The sequence below is a fragment of the Triticum aestivum genome, chromosome 3D, assembly GCF_018294505.1.
Source record: "Triticum aestivum cultivar Chinese Spring chromosome 3D, IWGSC CS RefSeq v2.1, whole genome shotgun sequence".
NCBI lineage: Eukaryota > Viridiplantae > Streptophyta > Magnoliopsida > Poales > Poaceae > Triticum > Triticum aestivum.
Window position 1 is genome coordinate 458,724,877 of NC_057802.1, and position 24,029 is coordinate 458,748,905.

The 24,029-nt window shown below is 43.7% G+C and overlaps 1 pseudogene; it reads right to left on the reverse strand.

The window, feature by feature from the left end:
- Positions 1–4,352: 4,352 nt before the first annotated feature.
- Positions 4,353–4,491, reverse strand: LOC123081191 (uncharacterized; annotated as a pseudogene).
- Between the last annotated feature and the right edge of the window lie 19,538 nt (positions 4,492–24,029).

The window sequence follows — 24,029 nt, forward strand, 5'->3', positions numbered from 1 at the left end:
CCTTCTTAAAGGCGTTGCTTTTGGAGAACCCTTCTCGTAATCCTTATGTTGTCAAAAGATGATTGATGTCTATGGTCGTTGTTGTATATCACCGATCGCTGTTTCGACAGCTTCGGTTTTTTCTTTTTCTTCACCTAGGCATAGCTTCAGTCTTACATGACTTTGCTTCTGTCAATGTGACTTTTGTGTGTGTGTATAGTGTTGGTTGTGTGCATCTTAGTTATGTAGAAGCCGGATGGGTGCTCATTACGATTGTATCGCCTGATGCTACAGTATGAGTCAATAAAAAATACCCTTTGTCAAAAAAGCAAATTGTTATCTCCCACCAATCTGAGATCCAATATAAAGATGCGTTAAGCGTATGCCTTAGCAGGGACGCGTTGCATGTTACTTATAGGCACAAGATATTACAGGGTTTAGGTAGTTAGGTTGTTGTAGGATTGATCTCCAAGTCATAATCTATACAAGGGATAGAGATCAACCTAAACATATCCTAACTACCTGAATACAACACGCCCACGCCCACACATGTATACGGTTTATATGTACACCGTATACATCCTATAATACATACTTTAACACGCCCCCTCAATCACAACTTTATCAAGTTGAGATTGTTCTTGAATTCTTCCAATTTGCGCCATGACAAGGCTTTAGTGAAGCCATCTGCAACTTGATCATTAGTAGGAATAAAACGAATGTCCAATAGCTTCTTGGCTACTCTTTCACGAACAAAATGATAGTCCACTTCAATGTGCTTTGTTCTTGCATGGAACACTGGATTTGCTGACAGATAACTAGCACCAATATTGTCACTCCATAATCGTGCAACAGAAGAATGATTTATACCTAGTTCAGCAAGCAGGGTTTGAACCCATATCAACTCAGCCGTGGCATTTGCTAGAGCTTTGTATTCAGCCTTAGTGCTGGATCTAGACACAGTTGCTTGTTTTCGTGCACTCCAAGATATGAGGTTTGGTCCAAAGAAAACAACAAAGCCACCAGTTGACCTTCTATCATCAGGACAACCTGCCCAATCTGCATCTGAAAAGGCACTTACCACATTTGAGTTTGACCTTGTGAATTTTAATCCTGTACTCATAGTACCTATGAGATATCTCAAAATCCTCTTCACTGCAGTCCAATGCTGAAGAGTAGGAGCATGCAAGAATTGACACACCTTGTTGACAGGAAAACATATGTCAGGCCTTGTAAGTGTCAAGTACTGTAAAGCACCTACCACACTTCTGTAGTTTGTGGCTGCTTCAGCTCCCAAGGGCTCCCCTTCTTCCTTGGAAAGTTTTTTAGTAGTTGAAAGTGGCATGTTTGAAACTTTACAACTCATCATACCTGACCTTTTTAATATATCTGACACATATTTTTCTTGACTTAAGACTATCCCATCAGTTACCTTTTTCACTTCTATTCCCAAGAAGTAGTGCAAGTCGCCAAGATCTTTAAGTGCAAAGTCTCTCTTGAGATTTTCCAACAATGCACTGACCGCATCTTCTGATGAGCTGGCCACAATAATATCATCAACATATACCAACATAAAGATGATTATTTTTCCCTTCTTATAGAAGAAAAGTGACGTATCAGCCTTTGAAGGTCGAAACCCAAGCCTTTGAAGTTTATCACTTAACCTAGAATACCATGCTCTAGGTGCTTGTTTCAGACCATATAATGCCTTGTCAAGTTTGCACACATAATGATATTTGTCTCTTACCTCATACCCAGGTGGCTGTTTCATGTAGACTTCCTCCTCTAGAACGCCATGAAGAAACGCATTCTGCACATCCAATTGACAAAGACTCCAACCATTTGATACTGCAACAGAAAGAACAAGTCTGATAGTAGCTGCTTTAACAACAGGACTAAATGTGTCCTCATAGTCAATACCGTATCGCTGTTTAAAACCCTTTGCTACTAATCTAGCCTTGTATCTGTCTATTTCTCCACTGGACTTTCTTTTGACTCTGTAAACCCATTTACAATCAATTATATTTCTGCCTCTTGCTGGAGGAACCAAGTGCCAAGTTTTGTTTCTAATAAGAGCATTATATTCTTCATCCATAGCATTTTTCCAGTTTTTATCCTCAAAAGCCTCAATCAAGTTTCCTGGCTCACCTGTGACAGCTAGGCCACCAAAACGCACATTACCATACCTGACCGTGCCATCCGTCCGAACCTTGGGCTTCAAAACTCCATGCTGTGATCTGGTTCTCATCAGCACAGAATCGGCAGCAGAGGGTCGATGCACAGAAGATCCGGCGGGATCCGGCGCGGCAGACGATCCAGCGGGAGCGGGATCTGGCGCTGCAGATGATCCAGCGGCACCTGATCCGAGGTTGATCTCCTCGGAGCCGGAGCCAGTTGCTCGTTGGGCCACTTGGCGAGGCCCACCAAACGACGCGGAGAGGCGCCTGGCCTGGCGCGTGAGTGCGGTTGGCCCACCTGCGCCGCTAGGCCCGCCTTGAGTTGTCGTTGGCTCACCCGCGGGGCTGCGGGGGGACGCGTGGTCGTCCGCTGGTGGCCCGCCTGACCCCGAGGCGGGTGCGCTGCCACTTCCTGGCGCGGCAGGCGAGGGTGGATCCGCACCGGGATCGCCGCTGTCAGTTCCTGGTGCAGCACCTGAATCCTCCTCGTGCTCCACGCTTGTCCTTTGGTGCTGCATAAAATCACAGTGCACAACCGAATTTCCTCCAAAATTTATAGCAGAATTTTCATGAGAATTACCCAAGTGATCATTAGCTATATGTTCGTCCCCATGATCAAGAGGTAAGGAGGAGGAATTTTCAGAGAGGAGAAGGACTTCGGATCTGATAGGTGCACCGGCATTAGGGTTTAATTTGGCAAAGGGAAACACCGTTTCATCGAACACAACGTCCCGAGAAATATAAACACGTCCAGCAGTTATGTCTAGACACTTGAAACCTTTGTGAAGGTTACTGTAGCCAAGAAAAACACATTGTTTGGAGCAGAATTCAAGCTTGCGAGCATTGAAAGGACGGAGATTGGGCCAACATGCGCACCCAAAAGTACGAAGGGCATGATAGTTTGGTGTTTCATGGAATAATTTTTCTAATGGAGTTTCAAGATTGATCACCTTACTTGGTGTGCGTTTGATCAAGTACGTGGCAGCATGCGGGCAGGAAACATGGTGTGTGATGCCAACTTGGCGAAAAAAAGAATTTAACCTCTCATACTCACCACCCCAGTCGGTTTGCATGGTGATGATTTTGCGATCTAAGAGTCTTTCTACAAGTGCTTGAAATTCATGAAACACTTTAAAGACCTCTGACCTATGTTTAAGAAGAAATATCCACGTAAATTTACTGAATCATCAATAAAGCTCACATAATAATTCTTTTTATTGATTGAATCACGGGCAGGTCCCCATACATCAGAATAAATAAGCTCTAAAGGAGCATTCAAAAAACTACTAGAATGTGGATAGGGAAGTTGGTGACTTTTGCCTTGTTGGCATGCATCACACACCCCCTCTTTATTCAACTCATGAACTGAAAAAGGAATTTTGTTCTTGCTAAGAACATGCTTAACGATTTTCAAAGACGGATGACCTAGTCGATCGTGCCACCTTGACGGAGAGATCTTGGTGGCACCAAAAGCATGCCTGCTCGGGCCTAAAGAAGCTGATGATAGGGGGTAGAGACCTGCTCTACACCTGCCGTGGAGGAGGGTGCTCCTCGTTGCCTTGTCCTTAATGAAGAAGAAACGAGGGTGAGTTTCGAGAAACACATTATTGTCTTGAGATAGACGATGAGCAGAAACAAGAATTTTTGTGGCTTTAGGTGAGTAAAGGACATCTTTTAGATGAAGATTACGAGTGGGAGTACGAACATATGCTTGACCAATATGAGTAATTTTCATACCTGCTCCGTTGGGCATGTTCACTTGATCATGGCCGTTGTATCTCTCCCTCACGGTGAGCTTGCCGAGCTCTCCGGTGATGTGATCTGTGGCGCCTGTGTCGACGTACCAGTTGGTGTCGACGCCGTAGGAGGAGTTGGACACAGCGCTCGCACTCTTCTCCTTGGTGAATGCGATGTCGAAGCGCCTATAGCACTCTATGGCGGTGTGGTTTGGCTTCTTGCAGATCTGACAGAACACCTCAGGGAGCTCATCTCGCCCCCCGCCTCCTTGGCCACGCCCACCGTGACCGTTTCCGCGGCCGTCGTTGCCTCCATTGCCACGACCACCACCGTGACCACGGCCGCCGCCGTTCCTGCCGCGGCCTCCACCGTGAGAGAAGCCACCGGGACCGCCACGGGAGGCGGCGTTCGCGGATGAGTGGGACGATGAGCTTCCACCCTCAAACATGGCGAGGCGGCTCTCGAAGCTGATGAGTTGCACGTAGAGCTCGTTGGGCTTGATGGGGACGGTCCTGGCGCAGATGGAGGAGACGAAGGACATGTAGTCGAAATCCAAGCCAGCAAGGATATACGACACCATATCATCGTCCGTGAGCGGCTTGCCGATGGCAGCCATCTCATCACCGAGGGCCTTCATGCGGCCAAAATACTCAACGATGGTGGAGTTCCCCTTCTTGGTGATGGAGAGGGCGATCCTCGTATTGACGATGGCCGCCTGCGTCTGGGAGATGAAGATCTCCGTGATTGCAGTCCATGCTGCTGACGCCGTGGTGCATGTTGCGATCTGAACCATCACAGGGGGTGAGATGGAATTGAAAAGAAAACTCAAAACCTGAGAGTCTCGAGCCCTGTCGATCTCATATGCCGGGTTCGGCACGTCGGTGACCTTGCCTTCTTTGTCCGATAGCTTGGGCGCCGGTACCTCCCTCTCTGGATCGAGGTAGGTGACCAGCTGAGCGCCACGGATTGTGGCCATAGCCTGCGCGCGCCAGACGTTGAAGTTGGAGCGATGGAGTTCTCAGCAATGGGGATGAGCACGGATGGAGCGGCTGCGGTGGAGCTTGAGGAAGACATGGCGGCGCAAGGGATGTGCGTAGAGGAGATGCTCAGATACCATGTAAAGATGCGTTAAGCATATGCTTTAGCAGGGACGCGTTGCGTGTTACTTATAGGCACAAGAGATTACAGGGTTTAGGTAGTTAGGTTGTTGTAGGATTGATCTCCAAATCATAATCTATACAAGGGATAGAGATCAACCTAAACGTATCCTAACTACCTGAATACAACACGCCCACGCCCACATATGTATACGGTTTATATGTACACTGTATACATCCTATAATACATACTTTAACAGAAGCAACATGCCCGAGGGGAGGGAGAGTATTTTCACCCGGTCATGCATTTACATGGCTGCAAACAACCTGCGAGGAGGATCAATCCTTGCAAAAGTGTGTGCCGGTCTCTGGTGCCCTAAGCTAGCATATCGAGTCGTGCGGCCAACCACAGATGTCAAGCATGTTCGACGTATGAATGTGCCGGCCTGCCAACCACATCTTCGCCGAAAAGAACCTACGGTGGGATCCGTGGAATTGTGTTGCATAAGTGTAAGCGAATGAATAGATATCGTTGAGTGTCTGATTCAAAGAAATGTAGTCTTCCTAGTGAGCGATGATGTTTAAAGGAGACAGAAGGTGTGTCCACGGGTTGAACTTGTATACACGAGCCATGGTGTTCAGAAGGGCCATTGCCCGAATCCATTTGTCACCATACAACTTCTTCATACTCATCCTATGCTTCGTGGTAGATATCTTGTATAGCTCCAAACCTTCTAAGGGCTAGTTCTTTTGATGTCTTTTTTGGGCTTCTAGAATAAGCTGCCCCATCAAAAATATTTTTAGAAGCCTACTATAGTAGGATTCTAAAAGGTAGGGAGGGGGGGGGGGGGGCAGTTTATTCCAGCTTATTCTAGAAGTTAGCAAAATAACAGGCCCTAAGACTAGCGGTGGATACTCGGGAAAAAGTAGTTCTACCATGGACCCATTGTCCACTGTTGCTTTCAGATTGGTGCTACATTTTTTTGATTTGGCAAATTTTGCCTTGTTTCAGAGTGTTACATTAGTTTTTTCTTCTTCTTTCAGCATGTCCGTTTCTGTGTGACTGCCATGTATGAGTAACTCCAATCCAAAACAAGTGCATTCTTATTTGTCAATATTTTTAAATACATGGTAAATATTTTTATACACATTTTTTAACATTTTTCAAATGCTTGATTATCATTTTCCAAATACAAGACTAACATTTTTTTGAATACATGGTTAACATTTTTCTATAAATATTTAAAAAATCTATACATATTTAAAAAAATTCATATGCTTGATTAATATTTTTTAAATACTTCTTCAATATTTTTTCAAATGCATGATTATCATTTTTATATACGTGATTATTTTTAAATACATGGTCAATATTTTTCTATACACATTTTACATTTTTCAAATGCTTTATTAACATTTTTTAGAAACTTGTTCAACATTTTTTCAAATGCTTGATTAACATTTTTTAAATACCCGATCAATTTTTTTCATGCACATTGTATTTTTTTGTATACGTGATAAACATTTTCTTTATTCATATTTAACATTTTTTAAATGCTTGGTCAACATTTTTCAAATGTTTTTGTAGAGTGTTTTTTGCAATATATATACATATATACGTATATATATAAATAATATTTTAAAGTATAAATTAAAGTAAAAAATAAAGCAAAAAACAAAAACAAAAAACATGAAAAAAAGTAGAAAAGCAAGGCTATGGCCTCGTGTGGACGTGGGCGGCCCATCAGGGATCCCCTTCACATGAGGGTTCCACATGAGGGTTCCCTAGGTCTTGCTATAAGCGAGACATAGGGGTGCCCACCTTCGGGGGGAGAAAATTATGTCCATCTTCTGGTCTCCAAACATGGGTCTGTGCATACCAGATCCCATCTGATGCCATGTGTCCAATCTCATGATTCCACGACGGCCAAACCAGACTCCCTCCGCATGCATGTCCCTGAAGATGATGCACCAGGTTCAGGGTCCGATTGGAGGATAATATTTTGCATGGCCATCCAACTGTAACCTACAATACTTCAGCACACGCCTTCGCTTCCGCTTACACCACACTTGCCACATAGGAGAGATGCCCAACACCTAAGAGCAAGTACAATAGGGTGACATAAGCGGGCTATAAGAGTTGCCACCTCAGATTTATGATGATGTGGAGGAGAGAGAAGAGGAGAGAGAAGAGAGGTGGGATGCAAGCTTTTAGTTAGCTGCAACAAGGGCTCCAACACCCTTTGTAAGATAAGGAAGTGTTGGGGAACGTTGCATAGAAAACAAAAAAATTCTACGCACACGCAAGATCTATCTACGGAGATGCATAGCAACGAGAGGGAAGAGTGTATCTACGTACCCTCGTAGCCCGTAAACGGAAGCATTTAGTAACACGGTTGATGTAGTCGAACTTCTCCGCGATCCAAACGATCAAGTACCGAACGTACGCCACCTCCGTGTTCAGCACAAGGCTCTGCTAGTGGTTAGGCCTGCGCACGATCACGTCGGGGGCGCCATATGCATGCGGTTGTGCCGCGCGTTGCCACATGATGCAGTTATGTGCGACACGATTGAGTTACGCGCTGTAAATTAGAACTGTCATCAGCGCGTGCCGATATTCCAGGCCGTCCGGCTTCCCCTTTAGTTCCCGCGGCCATTATAACCTTAGTCTTCAACCTTTCGATCGCGCCCCACAACACAACAAGCACACCCACGACGACACATAGAGAGGGGATGTCTAGCGACGCTCCAATGGAGTTCGGCGAGCATAAAGCGGAGACCCATGCAAGGGAGACTGATCTCTCGGTGGTGTACACCATCGACCCGGCCATGGTGGACGACTACATCAACACCGTTGAGAAGTTGCTTGCTCGAGACAAGTACAAGGTGGTCGGCATCGACCTCCAGTACACCGCCGGTCATCCCAACATAGATCAGAAGGTTGTCGTCGCTCAATTGTGCGTGCGCCATCATACCCTCATCTACCACTACTGCATGGCCACAGAGCCTTGCGACCGTTTCACCAGGTTTGTCAACAGCAGCGACTACAAGTTCGCCATGGTGGAAACCACCGACGATGTAAAAGCGCTCAGGGTTACGGGATTGGCCTGCGAGAACCTTGTCGAAATTCGTGAGCACTACAGGGTCTGGGGCAGCACGAAGAAGGACTCCCTGGTTGAACTCGCCTCGGCCATCATCGACCCATACTACGAAACGATGAAACATGATGCCAACAGAACACGTCCCGTATCCTGGCACGGGGCCTGGATGCGGCAACTGGATGAACCTCACCTCAGGTTCACGGCCAAGAGCGTGTACACATGCTACGAGATGCACAGGCGAATCGTTGACATGAGGAAGTGCCTTGTTACGGAGATCGACGTGGCCGGATCGAGCCACAAGCAGAGCAAGCGTCACAAGAAGTAGATGATGATTAGATGATTGTTTATCCTAGTTAATCATGCATGTAATATATAGTTTACTTTGGTGTGTGGAAATGTCATGTGTGTAGTAGCCACATATGTACTTATGCATGTAATAGTTTACTTTGGTGTGTGCAAATGCCATGGTTATAGTAGCCACCTATATAATTGGATGTTTAATTTGGTTATGCAACCATTTCCTTATAAGTGTGTGTGTGTGTGTGTGTGTATAAGGATTGACTATTCGTCACCCTGGGTGAGGAATAGTTATTCTTCATCCTCCCTCTATTTTACTATCAATGTACCGTAATTTTACATTCCGTAATATTTTTTTCTTATTTCATACGTAAAAAGAGGCCGTAAGAAAATATATGGTCACCGTAAAAATATATTTTATGTTACATAAAATTACAAAGGAAAAACATAGTGTAAAATATACATAAAATGCAATTTTTCTGGTCTTACAACATATAATTTTGTTTTTTCTTATGTCAAATTTTACGTAGTGAATCAATATGAATGTAACTATTCGTATTTCAAATGTAGTTTATTTATGAAAGATAGTAAAATTACCTCGGGTGAAAAATAACTTATTCTGCACCCTGGGTGATGAATAGCATTACTATATATATATAGTTAAAACTGTGTCTACCATAGCTTGTCACAGAACTAGTTAAGGGTCGCTAAACTTTTAACGGTTTAAAAGTTATCAGAAAATATGAAATAAATATGGGAGCATCTCTCTAATGTAATAAGATGATCCAACGGAGGGATTTGTTTTTTTATCCGGGACACATACAATTGTATTTTTTAATCTCTCCGTTGGATCAAGTTATATTATAGGTGTGTTGGTTCAGTATTTTTTCAGAATTTTTAAGAACTTTTGCACCGTTGAAACCCTTAACTAGTTCTGTGGCAAGCACTTGTAGAAAATTCTACTCCTATATATATTCTGATCACAACCTGAACTGCCTGAGTAACTCGCCTGAACTTCACTCTGTACGACCTCGACCTTCGGGCTATCTTCGCAACCGTGCCTTCTACCGCGAGTTTTTCTGATCATTCATGTTGATTGTGATGTAAGTGTAATCTGGACATGTTTTTTAGCAACTAAACGCGCGTTCTAAATAGGAATCACGCTCATTGGCGGATTTGCTCTCGGGTCATGATGAACTTGCGTCTGTTGGGAGTTTAATGCATGCTGTGGGTGTTGTCGAAGCTCTGGCATGATGGGAATTGTGTTTTGGTACGATTTTGTTCCACAATTTTTTGTTATTTCAAATGAATTTGAAGCCGGCCATATTCTTCATCCGCCTGAGATGCATCCTCCGCCATCCGCGATTTCTTGTTTTCCTGTCAAGTTTGCTCTCTGATTTGCGTACTATAGTGAAATTCAAGGCTTACTACATCGTCAATTTCAATCGGGAGGGTCTATACTATTTGATTTTCTGGCATTTTGATGTTGGCACTCCCGCGGCTGTTGCACGGTTTTTTTTGCGGTTTTTGGATTTGCCCTCTAGTCATTTTTCTTGTAGAAAGGTAGTTGGCAGATCATTTAAAATGGTGTGCGGACGTGTTCTAATCAGGCGCAGATGATTTTATGCTTCGGACGAATTCGTTCGTTCATGTTTTCTGTGTCATCTAATGGTCGTCGTACAAGCTAGACTTCTGCGTTGTTCATACCTGAGCTTCTAATTTTCCTTTATTTTGCAAGGTTATGCAGCAAGTCCTCTGTATTTCTTTCCTTTTACTGTCATTTTTCATTCTTGCATTGGTTTTGATTTTATGACTGAGTCACATGAGCAACCATTGAATTGTTTGGCCGATGGATATGCATATATTATTTTTTATTTTTTTCTAGTATCTCCTCCTTATCTAATAGTTTGTTGGACTTCAACTTTTAACTATCCTGAACTTCTGTATGCTAGTTCGAGGTTTTAGATAAGCCCGGACTTCTATATCATCACTCTTTGAACTTCTTATTCGCAATGTCTGTAGTCGAAGCTGGACTTCTATTGTACAAGTGATTGAACTTCTGTGTTTCCACGTTGCAAGGCGGTACAGCATTGTGCTCTATATTTCTTCGCTTTTTTGTAATTTTCAATTTTTTGAATTGGTTTTGAGTTTGTCTAGTGTGCAACCGTGGGATTAGTCCCAAGTATGCACGCATACTTTTTAATTTTTTTGTAACCTGTTTGTATACTTCGAACAATGTTAGCACTTTAGTACGTATTTAACCTGAACTTACTAGTTTTTTGCTCCTGTAAAAATTCCATATTTTTCGACGTGTGCATCTAATGTTTTTTCAAACCTCTGAAGTTCTGTGACTTTACAACTTGATCTTCGTCAATAAATGTTGATAATTTTTTTGGTTTCTAATTATTTAATAATTGAAAACCGCATTGCGTCCTGTCAAAAACTAGCGCGTAGCAATGCGGTAGCGCAAGGCCGAGCAGGGGGGAGGGACCCCCCTCCCCTCCCCCTGCGAGGCCGAGACAGGAACGAGCCGGAGCAGGCGATGACGCGGCGTGCCGCGTCGTCGCATGCGGAGGCGAGTCCATCACATCCGTGACCCCACTATCTATCTTAGGGGTGTGGCTCTTGGGTGCGTGCGGTGGGGCTGGAAACAGAATAACCGCATTGCGTCCTGTCAAAACCTAGTGCGCAGCAATGCGGTAGCGCGAGGCCGAGCAGGGGGGAGGGGGTCGGGAGCCCCCTCTCCTCCCCCTGCGAGGCCGAGACAGGACCGAAGAAGGCGACGACGCGGCGTGCCGCGTCGTCGCATGCGGAGGCGAGTCCGTCACATCCATGACCCCACTATCTATCTTAGGACTTCATCGGTTTTTGCATTTGAACTTCTTCTTTTTGTTTCTTAGTGTTTATTTATTCATATGCCTTTACTTCTCTGATTAGTGTAACTTGAACTTCTGTTATTTATTTTTTGAACTTCTTTCTCTTGTTTGTAGGTGCTTATTTGTGTATGTATTTTTCTTCCCTTGGTAGAGTACTTGACCTTTCTGCTTGCAATCAATTTTTGGTTTTAAGGATACCAGCAGATTTGTTATGTGATCTTAACTTTTAAAAATAGATGCATTCAAATGGTGCATTCATTTATCAATAGATGCATTTACTTTTTTAGTTGTTGGGGGGGGGGGGGGTAAAACTGTAATTACCACGGCGCTGCAACACCGCACTACACAGAGGCATTAATTGTCTGTCTCCCTCGCCACCACTTGTCAGAAAACCCCCTCCCTCTCGCTCGCTCTCTTCTCCCTCTCTGTTGCTCCGCTGCCTCGAACTCCCCGCGATTTCTCCACCGCTATACCCTGCGGTCGTGCGCGTAGTAACCGGCGCCCGCGACGCTCCTATTTCTCCCCCACGCCCCACTCTCCCTTGCCCAACCCGCTCTGTTATGCTCTGAAGCGAGGGCGGCAACTGCCTGCGTGGTTGCAAGGTGCGTGTGGCTTCGTGGGGGGTGGAAGAACCGCCCCGGATTTGTGCGTGCGGGGGTCGTTTGGAGAGGTACAAATGCTCCCTCCCCCAATCCTTGCTCTTAGTGTTCACCAGATCTGACGAGGCCTCTCTGTGTTTTCTGTGCTCTCGCATCCGCCTCCTCCCCTTTCTTCCGATGGTTGGGTTGGAGATTAGGTAGGGTTCTTGTGCGTGTGCTGGGTGGATTCCATTCCCCCGTGGTCAGATTTATCTGTGAGATGCTTGTGTGCTATTTCTCCCTTTAGACTTTTGTGTATTTCATCTTCCCCTTCGCTGATTTCACCAGTTAGATGCATGTAAGAAGGGTGTGGTGCTACAGTCGATACTGGATCTGATGCATCTAAATGCATTTGTGCTATTGATTTCATAGTCTAGATTGTGTCTGTCACATGCTTTCTTTAGTTTATGAGTACTTTTTCGTTGTGCTTGCCTAGATGTGCTTCTGTTCTTCTATCATTATTGTTGATGTGTTTTAGTTGTTTCAACCTAGGGTTTTATTTAGTTTCTTTTTTGTATTGTTGTATGATTCTGTACTTGCTAACATTATGTAATTTCTCCTTTGTTTTTTGTAGGTTGATCCAGGGTTTGGAGTTGAAGGAAATATGCCCTAGAGGCAATAATAAAGTATTATATATTTCCTTATATCATGATAAATGTTTATTATTCATGCTAGAATTGTATTAACCGGAAACATAATACATGTGTGAATACATAGACAAACAGAGTGTCACTAGTATGCCTCTACTTGACTAGCTCGTTAATCAAAGATGGTTATGTTTCCTAGCCATAGACATGAGTTGTCATTTGATTAACGGGATGACCTCATTAGGAGAATGACGTGATTGACTTGACCCATTCCGTTAGCTTAGCACCCGATCGTTTAGTATGTTGCTATTGCTTTCTTCATGACTTATACATGTTCCTATGACTATAAGATTATGCAACTCCCGTTTACCGGAGGAACACTTTGTGTGCTACCAAACGTCACAACGTAAATGGGTGATTATAAAGGTACTCTACAGGTGTCTCCAAAGGTACTTGTTGGGTTGGCGTATTTCGAGATTAGGATTTGTCACTCCGATTGTCGGAGAGGTATCTCTGGGCCCACTCGGTAATGCACATCACTATAAGCCTTGCAAGCATTGTAACTAATGAGTTAGTTGCGGAATGATGTGTTACGGAACGAGTAAAGAGACTTGCCGGTAACGAGATTGAACTAGGTATCGAGATACCGACGATCAAATCTCGGGCAAGTAACATACCGGTGACAAAGGGAACAACGTATGTTGTTATGCGGTCTGACCGATAAAGATCTTCGTAGAATATGTGGGAGCCAATATGGGCATCCAGGTCCCGCTATTGGTTATTGACCGGAGACGTGTCTCGGTCATGTCTACATAGTTCTCGAACCCGTAGGGTCCGCACGCTTAACGTTACGATGACAGTTTTATTGAGTTTTGATGTACCGAAGGAGTTCGGAGTCCCGGATGAGATCGGGAATATGACGAGGAGTTTCGAAATGGTCAAGACGTAAAGATCGATATATTGGACGACTATATTCGGACTTCGGAAAGGTTCCGAGTGATTCGGGTATTTTTCGGAGTATCGGAGAGTTACGGGAATACGTATTGGGCCTTATTGGGCCATACGGGAAAGAAGAAAAAGGGCCTCAAGGGTGGCCGCACCCCTCCCCTTGGTCTGGTCCGAATTGGACTAGGGAAGGGGGGCGCACCCTTCCTTCTTTCTCCTTCCCCCTTCCCTTCTCCTACTCCCACAAGGAAAGGAGGAGTCCTACTCCCGGTGGGAGTAGGACTCCCCCCTATGGCGCGCCTCTCCCCTTGGCCGGCGGCCTCCCCCTTGCTCCTTTATATACGGGGGCAGGGGGGCACCCAAAGACACACGAATTGATCCTTGAGATCTCTTAGCCGTGTGCGGTGCCCCTCTCCACCATATTACACCTCGATAAATACCGTTGCGGAGCTTAGGCGAAGCCCTGCGTCGGTGGAACATCATCATCGTCACCATGCCGTCGTGCTGACGAAACTCTCCCTCAACACTCGGCTGGATCGGAGTTCGAGGGACGTCATCGAGCTGAACGTGTGTAGAACTTTGGAGGTGCCGTGCGTTCGGTACTTGATCGGTCGGATCGTGAAGACGTACGACTACATCAACCGCGTTGTGATAACGCTTCCGCTTTCGGTCTACGAGGGTACGTGGACAACACTCTCCCCTCTCGTTGCTATGCATCACCATGATCTTGCGTGTGCGTAGGAATTTTTTTGAAATTACTACGTTCCCCAACAGTGGCATCCGAGCCTTGTTTTATGCGTTGATGCTATGCACGAGTAGAACACAAGTGAGTTGTGGGCGATATAAGTCATACTGCGTACCAGCATGTCATACTTTGGTTCAGCGGTATTGTGAGATGAAGCGGCCCGGACCAACATTACGCGTACGCTTACGCGAGACTGGTTTCACCGTTGCGAGCACTCGTTGCTTAAAGGTGACTGGCGGGTGTCTGTCTCTCTCACTTTAGTTGAACCGAGTGTGGCTACGTCCGGTCCTTGCGAAGGTTAAAACAGCACCAACTTGACAAACTATCATTGTGGTTTTGATGCGCAGGTAAGAACGGTTTTGCTAAGCCCGTAGCAGCCACGTAAAACTTGCAACAACAAAGTACAGGACGTCTAACTTGTTTTTGCAGGGCATCTTGTGATGTGATATGGTCAAGACATGATGTGATATAATTTGTTGTATGAGATGATCATGTTTTGTAACCGAGTTATCGGCAACTGGCTGGAGCCATATGGTTGTTGCTTTATTGTATGAGATGCAATCGCCATGTAATAGTTTTACTTTATCACTAAGCGGTAGCGATAGTCGTAAAAGCAATAAGTTGGCGAGACAACAACGATACTACGATGGAGATCAAGGTGTCGTGCCGGTGACGATGGTGATCATGACGGTGCTTCGGAGATGGAGATCACGAGCACGGTGCTTCGGGGATGGAGATCACAAGCACAAGATGATGATGGCCATGTCATATCACTTATATTGATTGCATGTGATGTTAATCCTTTATGCATCTTATCTTGCTTTGATTGACGGTAGCATTATAAGATGATCTCTCACTAAAATTTCAAGATAAAAGTGTTCTCCCTGAGTATGCACCGTTGCAAAAGTTCTTCGTGCTGAGACACCACGTGATGATCGTGTGTGATAAGCTCTACGTTCAAATACAACGGGTGCAAAACAGTTGCACACGCGGAATACTCAGGTTAAACTTGACGAGCCTAGCATATGTACAGATATGGCCTCGGAACACAGAGACCGAAAGGTCGAGCGTGAATCATATAGTAGATATGATCAACATAGTGATGTTCACCATTGAAACTACTCCATCTCACGTGATGATCGGACATGGTTTAGTTGCTTTGGATCACGTAATCACTTAGATGATTAGAGAGATGTCTATCTAAGTGGGAGTTCTTAAGTAATATGATTAACTGAACTTAAATTTATCATGAACTTAGTCCTGATAATATTTTGCAAATTATGTTGTAGATCAATAGCTCGCGTTGTTGCTTCCCTGTGTTTATTTTTGATATGTTCCTAGAGAAAAATTATGTTGAAAGATGTTAGTAGCAAAGATGATCTGAGGATTATCCTCATTGCTGCACAGAAAAATTATGTCCTTGATGCACCGCTAGGTGACAGACCTATTGCAGGAGCAGATGCAGACGTTATGAACGTTTGGCTAGCTCAATATGATGACTACTTGATAGTTTAGTGCACCATGCTTAACGGCTTAGAATCGGGACTTCAAAGACGTTTTGAACATCATGGACCATATGAGATGTTCCAGGAGTTGAAGTTAATATTTCAAGCAAATACCCGAGTTGAGAGATATGAAGTCTCCAACAAGTTCTATAGCTAAAAGAAGGAGGAGAATCGCTCAACTAGTGAGCATGTGCTCAGATTGTCTGGGTACTACAATCGCTTGAATCAAGTGGGAGTTAATCTTCCAGATAAAATAGTGATTGACAGAATTCTCTAGTCACCATCACCAAGTTAGTAGAACTTCGTGATGAACTATAGTATGCAAGGGATGACGAAAGTAATTCTCGAGCTCTTCGTGATGCTAAAATCGACGAAGGTAGAAATCAAGAAAAACATCAAGTGTTGATGGTTGACGAGACCACTAGTTTCAAGAAAAGGGCAAAGGGAAGAAGGGGAACTTCAAAAAGAACGACAAGCAAGTTGCTACTCAAGTGAAGAAGCCCAAGTCTGTACCTAAGCCTGAGACTAAGTGCTTCTACTGCAAAGGGACTGGTCACTGGAAGCGGAACTACCCCAACTATTTGGTGGATAAGAAGGATGGCAAAGTGAACAAAGGTATATTGGATATACATGTTATTGATGTGTACTTACTAGTGTTTATAGCAACCCCTCGGTATTTGATACTGGTTTAGTTGCTAAGAGTAGTAACTCGAAACGGGAGTTGCAGAATAAACAGAGACTAGTAAAAGGCGAGGTGACGATGTGTGTTGGAAGTAGTTCCAAGATTGATATGATCATCATCGCACACTCCCTGTACTTTCGGGATTAGTGTTGAAACTAAATAAGTGTTATTTGGTGTTTGCGTTGAGCATGAATATGATTTGATCATGTTTGTTGCAATACGGTTATTCATTTAAGTTAGAGAACAATTGTTGTTCTGTTTACATGAATAAAAACCTTCTATGGTCATACACACCAACGAAAATGGTTTGTTGGATCTCGATCGAAGTGATACACATATTCATAATATTGAAGCCAAAAGATGCAAAGTTAATAATGATAGTGCAACTTATTTGTGGCACTGCCGTTTAGGTCATATTGGTGTAAAGCGCATGAAGAAACTCCATACTGATGGAATTTTGGAATCAATTGATTATGAATCACTTGATGCTTGCGAACCATGCCTCATGGGCAAGATGACTAAAACGTCGTTCTCCGGAACTATGGAGAGAGCAACAGATTTGTTGGAAGTCATACATACAGATGTATGTGGTCCAATGAATATTGAGGCTCGTGGCGGATATCGTTATTTTCTCACCTTCACAGATGATTTGAGCAGATATGGGTATATCTACTTAATGAAACATAAGTCTGAAACATTTGAAAAGTTCATATAATTTCGGAGTGAAGTGGAAAATCATCGTAACAAGAAATATAAAGTTTCTACAATCTGATCATAGAGAAGAGTATTTGAGTTACGAGTTTGGCCTTCAGTTAAAACAATGTGAAATAGTTTCACTACTCACGCCACCTGGAACACCACAGCATAATGGTGTGTTCGAACGTCATAACCGTACTTTATTGGATATAGTGCAATCTATGATGTCTCTTACCAATTTACCACTATCATTTTGGGGTTATGCATTAGAGACAGCTGCATTCACGTTAAATAGGGCACCATCAAAATCCGTTGAGACGACGCCTTATGAACTGAGGTTTAGCAAGAAACCAAAGTTGTCGTTTCTTAAAGTTTGGGGTTGCGATGCTTATGTGAAAAAGTTTCATCCTGATAAGCTCAAACCCAAATCGGAGAAATGTGTCTTCATAGGATACCCAAAGGAGACAGTTGGGTACACCTTCTATCACAGATCCGAAGGCAAGACATTCGTTGCTAAGAATGGATCCTTTCTAGAGAAGGAGTTTCTCTCGAAAGAAGTGAGTGGGAGGAAAGTAGAACTTGATGAGGTAACTGTACCTGCTCCCTTATTGGAAAGTAGTTCATCACAGAAATCTGTTCCTGTGACTTCTACACCAATTAGCGAGGAAGTTAATGATGATGATCATGTAACTTCAGATCAAGTTACTACCAAACCTCGTAGGTAAACCAGAGTAAGATCCGCACCAGAGTGGTACGGTAATCCTGTTCTGGAGGTTATGTTACTAGACCATGACGAACCTACGAACTATGAAGAAGCGATGGTGAGCCCAGATTCCGCAAAATGGCTTGAGGCCATGAAATCTGAGATGAGATCCATGTATGAGAACAAAGTGTGGACTTTGGTTGACTTGCCCGATGATCGGCAAGCAATTGAGAATAAATGGATATTCAAGAGGAAGACGGACGCTGATAGTAGTGTCACTATCTACAAAGCTAGAATTGTCGCAAAAAGGTTTTCGATAAGTTCAAGATGTTGACTAAGATGAGAGTTTCTCACTCGTATCTATGCTTAAGTCTGTCCGGATCATGTTAGCAATTGCCGCATTTTATGAAATCTGGCAAAGGGATAAACAAAACTGCATTCCTTAATGGATTTATTAAAGAATAGTTGTGTATGATGCAACCAGAAGGTTTTGTCAATCCTAAAGGTGCTAACAAAATATGCAAGCTCCAGCGATCCATCAATGGACTGGTGCAAGCATCTCGGAGTTGGAATATACGCTTTGATAAGTTGATCAAAGCATATAGTTGTATACAGACTTGCGGTGAAGCCTGTATTTACAAGAAAGTGAGTGGGAGCACTACAGCATTTCTGATAAGTATATGTGAATGACATATTGTTAATCAGAAATAATGTAGAATTATTCTGCAAAGCATAAAGGAGTGTTTGAAAGGAGTTTTTCAAAGAAAGACCTCGGTGAAGCTGCTTACAAATTGAGCATCAAGATCTATAGAGATAGATGAAGACGCTAGATAAGTTTTTCAATGAGTACATACCTTAACAAGATTTTGAATTAGTTCAAAATAGAACAGTCAAAGAAAGAGTTCTTGCCTGTGTTACAAGGTATGAAATTGAGTAAAGACTCAAAGCCCGACCACGGCAGAAGATAGAAAGAGAATGAAAGTCATTCCCTATGCCTTGGCCATAGGTTCTATAAAGTATGCCATGCTGTGTACCAGATCTATTGTATACCCTACACTGATTTTGGCAAGGGAGTACAATAGTGATCTAGGAGTAGATCACTGGACAGCGGTCAAAATTATCCTTAGTGGAATAAGGATATGTTTCTCGATTATGGAAGTGACAAAAGGTTCATCGTAAAGGATTACGTCGATGCAAGTTTTGACACTAATCTAGATGACTCTAAGTCTCGGTCTAGATACATATTGAAAGTGGGAGCAATTAGCTAAGAGTAGCTCCGTGCAGAGCATTGCAAACATAGAAATTTGCAAAATACTTACGGATCTGAATGTGACAGACCCGTTGACTAAAATTATCTCACAATCAAAACAAGATCACACCTTAGTACTCTTTGGGTGTTAATCACATAGCGATGTGAACTAGATTATTGACTCTAGTAAAACCCTTTGAGTGTTAGTCACATAGAGATGTGAACTATGGGTGTTAATCACATGGTGATGTGAATTATTGATGTTAAATCACATGGCGATGTGAACTAGATTATTGACTCTAGTGCAAGTGGGAGACTGAAGGAAATATGCCCTAGAGGCAATAATAAAGTATTATATATTTCCTTATATCATGATAAATGTTTATTATTCATGCTAGAATTGTATTAACCGGAAACATAATACATGTGTGAATACATAGACAAACAGAGTGTCACTAGTATGCCTCTACTTGACTAGCTCGTTAATCAAAGATGGTTATGTTTCCTAGCCATAGACATGAGTTGTCATTTGATTAACGGGATCACCTCATTAGGAGAATGACGTGATTGACTTGACCCATTCCGTTAGCTTAGCACCCGATCGTTTAGTATGTTGCTATTGCTTTCTTCATGACTTATACATGTTCCTATGACTATGAGATTATGCAACTCCCGTTTACCGGAGGAACACTTTGTGTGCTACCAAACGTCACAACGTAAATGGGTGATTATAAAGGTACTCTACAGGTGTCTCCAAAGGTACTTGTTGGGTTGGCGTATTTCGAGATTAGGATTTGTCACTCCGATTGTCGGAGAGGTATCTCTGGGCCCACTCGGTAATGCACATCACTATAAGCCTTGCAAGCATTGTGACTAATGAGTTAGTTGCGGGATGATGTGTTACGGAACGAGTAAAGAGACTTGCCGGTAACGAGATTGAACTAGGTATCAAGATACCGACGATCAAATCTCGGGCAAGTAACATACCGGTGACAAAGGGAACAACGTACGTTGTTATGCGGTCTGACAGATAAAGATCTTCGTAGAATATGTGGGAGCCAATATGGACATCCAGGTCCCGCTATTGGTTATTGACCGGAGACGTGTCTCGGTCATGTCTACACAGTTCTCGAACCCGTAGGGTCCGCACGCTTAACGTTACGATGACAGTTTTATTGAGTTTTGATGTACCGAAGGAGTTCGGAGTCCCGGATGAGATCGGGGATATGACGAGGAGTCTCGAAATGGTCGAGACGTAAAGATCGATATATTGGACGACTATATTCGGACTTCGGAAAGGTTCCGAGTGATTCGGGTATTTTTCGGAGTACCGGAGAGTTACGGGAATACGTATTGGGCCTTATTGGGCCATACGGGAAAGAAGAAAAAGGGCCTCAAGGGTGGCCGCACACCTCCCCTTGGTCTGGTCCGAATTGGACTAGGGAAGGGGGGCGCACCCTTCCTTCTTTCTCCTTCCCCCTTCCCTTCTCCTACTCCCACAAGGAAAGGAGGAGTCCTACTCCCGGTGGGAGTAGGACTCCCCCCTATGGCGCGCCTCTCCCCTTGGCCGGCGGCCTCCCCCTTGCTCCTTTATATACGGGGGCAGGGGGGCACCCCAAAGACACACGAATTGATCCTTGAGATCTCTTAGCCGTATGCGGTGCCCCTCTCCACCATATTACACCTCGATAAATACCGTTGCGGAGCTTAGGCGAAGCCCTGCGTCGGTGGAACATCTTCATCGTCACCACGCCATCGTGCTGACGAAACTCTCCCTCAACACTCGGCTGGATCGGAGTTCGAGGGACGTCATCGAGCTGAACGTGTGTAGAACTTCGGAGGTGCCGTGCGTTCGGTACTTGATCGGTCGGATCGTGAAGACGTACGACTACATCAACCGCGTTGTGATAACGCTTCCGCTTTCGGTCTACGAGGGTACGTGGACAACACTCTCCCCTCTCGTTGCTATGCATCACCATGATCTTGCGTGTGCGTAGGAATTTTTTTGAAATTACTACGTTCCCCAACAGGAGTACCATTCATCAAGTGGGTTGTGTTGTCATGGCTTCAAAACCTTCTCCAGGTATTTTAATATAGTTGCATCTTGTATTTTAAGTTGAATTTTTGTTATATATGTCTGCCCATATCTTCACTTGGTTGTCTTGTTGGACTGCCCATTCTTAAAAGTGTGAACTTCTAGCAAAGGTGATGTGTTGCATTTTACCCTTAGTTTAAGTTAGTAGAATGTTGCTTGATTTTTATTTGATGAATTGCTGGTGAAATATAGTTGAACTTCTGGTTTTAAATATTGCTTGTTTGTAATGAGATTTGGTTGAACTTCTGTTCTGCGCATTTGTTTTACTGCTTTGTTATATATTGTTGAACTTCTATACATTCATCTTATATGTAGTCACCCCTCTGGTCTAGATTGTTCTATATGTAGTATGTAAATTGTAGATTGTTCATTGTGTTTACTGCTTTGTTAGGTATTGTTGAACTTCTGGGTATTGTACATTGATGTAAAAGTAGAACTCCCTTTGGTGTAGGATTGCGGATTAGAACTCAACTGCCTTTTTGCTTGCATTTTTTGTAGTTGGTGATCAATTGAATAGTTCTGAAAAAATGGCTGCGATCAAGATGGAGCTTCAGAAGTTAATACTGATGCGGCTAAATCACCCATTATTCCTTTGACTGTGATTGCTGAGGTTGCTTCGAGCCTTGAGGATAATTCAAGCCTCGAAGATGTTGCTTGTGCAGCTCTTGCTTCACCTAGTATGTGCATCTCCTTTTCTTTTTATTTTAAATTCTTGAGCCATGTTTTTTAACTTGTTCCTGTCATGTGTTTTTGTTTTTGTTCCTAACTATTTTTATTTTTTCTATGCCTTTTGTGTTCTTGCAGATGTGTCCACAGAGGAGGAAGCTGTGAACACCATCAACGATGTTCTATCTGAGATGGGTTTATCAGAAAACACTGTTGCTGCCGAGCAGGGGGCTCCGTCAGTCGAAGGCTGTGATTCCATTCCGGAGCCTTTGTGCTATGTTCAGATGTCAAAGACGTAGTCGCAGTCTATTGATGGCACTGAACCTGTCACGCAACCTGAGGATGTGCCGCTCCAGCTTCTTCTGGAGGACCAACGCAAGAGGAAGAAGCAAGAAGATTTTGACAAGAAGATGGCGGCCCGCCTTCAGAAAGGTTCTGATATTCCTGAATTTTTTGATGTTGGTGAGCTCACGGTTGGGCATTGCTCTATTGCTGAGGAAGACGTGCCGTGTGGCATTGATGGCATGGTTGTCCCTGTTAAGAAGAAAATCAAAAAGACCGCTGCGAGGAAGCATTTAGTTGGTGAAGTTACTCCTCGAAGGAGCCCACGTGTGTTCAAGGCCTGCAGAACTTGTTGAAGAGGAAGGGCTAGCCCTCGGTTGTACGCCACGCCGTAGTCCTCATGTGCTTGCCACTACCGCGCCTACACCTTCTCCGCTTGGAGCTAGTTCATCTGGTACGGGGAAGAAATGCGGCGTTAAGCGCAAGGTTGCACCTGCAATGGTCAACAAGGGTGTCAAGAAGTGTTCTCGTGTTAATCCAGAGGACAATGATGATGCTGATTTCAATGCTAATGATGAGGATGATGATGATGATGATGCTGCCGCTAACCAGGTATGAATGTCTCATGTTTACTGCTTCTGAGAGCATTTGTAGATTTGTTGTAGTTTTTGTGTTTTTAGCACTGCCTTGGCGTACATAGCCGGCCTTCTGCTTCATATAGACGAATAAATTAGCTGAACTGCTTGGCTTATATGGTATTACCGCCTTTGTGTACATAGTTGGACTTCTGGATATATACATGAAGAAATTAGCTTAACTTGTTGGTATACATGGTTTATTACTCCATTGGTGTACATGGTTGAACTTCTGCTATGTAAATTTCCAACATTTTGAAAGCATCTTTACTTCTGGTCATACATGGTTGTACTGCCTTTGTGTACATAGTTGTACTTCTGGATATATACATGAAGAAATTAGCTCAACTTGTTGGTATACATGTTTTATTACTGCATTGGTGTACATGGTTGAACTTCTGCTATGTAAATTTCCAACATTTTGAAAGCATCTTTACTTCTGGTCATACATGGTTGTACTGCCTACGTAGACATAGTTGGACTTCTGAAATGTACTGCGTATGCAGGCATTAGTGGAATTTTGGTGTAGTTTGTGTATCTCATTGTTCTGCCTTTTTTCCTTGTCATTGTATTTTTTCAGTATCAGCTTGTGGAGCGGCCTGAGAGGAGGAAGAGAGGCGGAAAACCACCCGAAGAAGGTGGCCAAGGAGGAGATGAGGCAAAATGTTTTAACAAGACAGTTCGCTGCTCACTGAAAGAGGTCAAGACGTGTGCGAAAATGCTACAACTTAGGCACAAGACGCGGGTTATCAAGGCTGGTTTTGGTTGTGTGTTTGACTTGAAGGTTGATTCCAACATTTCTCGTCCTTTGATGGGCAACATCTACACGAGGATTGACCCTACAAACATGATTCTAGACATGGGTGAGGCGAACAAGGTTCTGCGTATTACAAGTGATGCTATTCACCATCTGTTTGGATTCCCTCAAGGTAATCGTACCCCTCCTAGGCCCTCGAATGATGGGTTTGATGATGCTATTATGAGGCTGAAGGGCAAGCTTGGGTACACTAGGAGTGACGACATCAAGACAAAGGATCTGCGGAATATCCTTGGGGAACTTGTGAAGGATGAGACGAAGGATGATCTGGCTGTGCAGGTGTTTTACCTGATTCTTTTCATGAAGGTGGTTATTCCTAGTACGTCTACACGAGTGTCCAGGGAGGCAACAATGGCTGAGAATCTTGTCTTTGAAGATATGGCAGATATGGACTACTGCCAGTTGGTTGTTGATGATATTCAAAGGGCTATTGTTAGGTATCAGGAAGGGACTAGTAGAGGAAAAACTGTCACAGGCTGTGCCATCGTGCCACTTCTTATGTATCTGGACTGCCTTATCA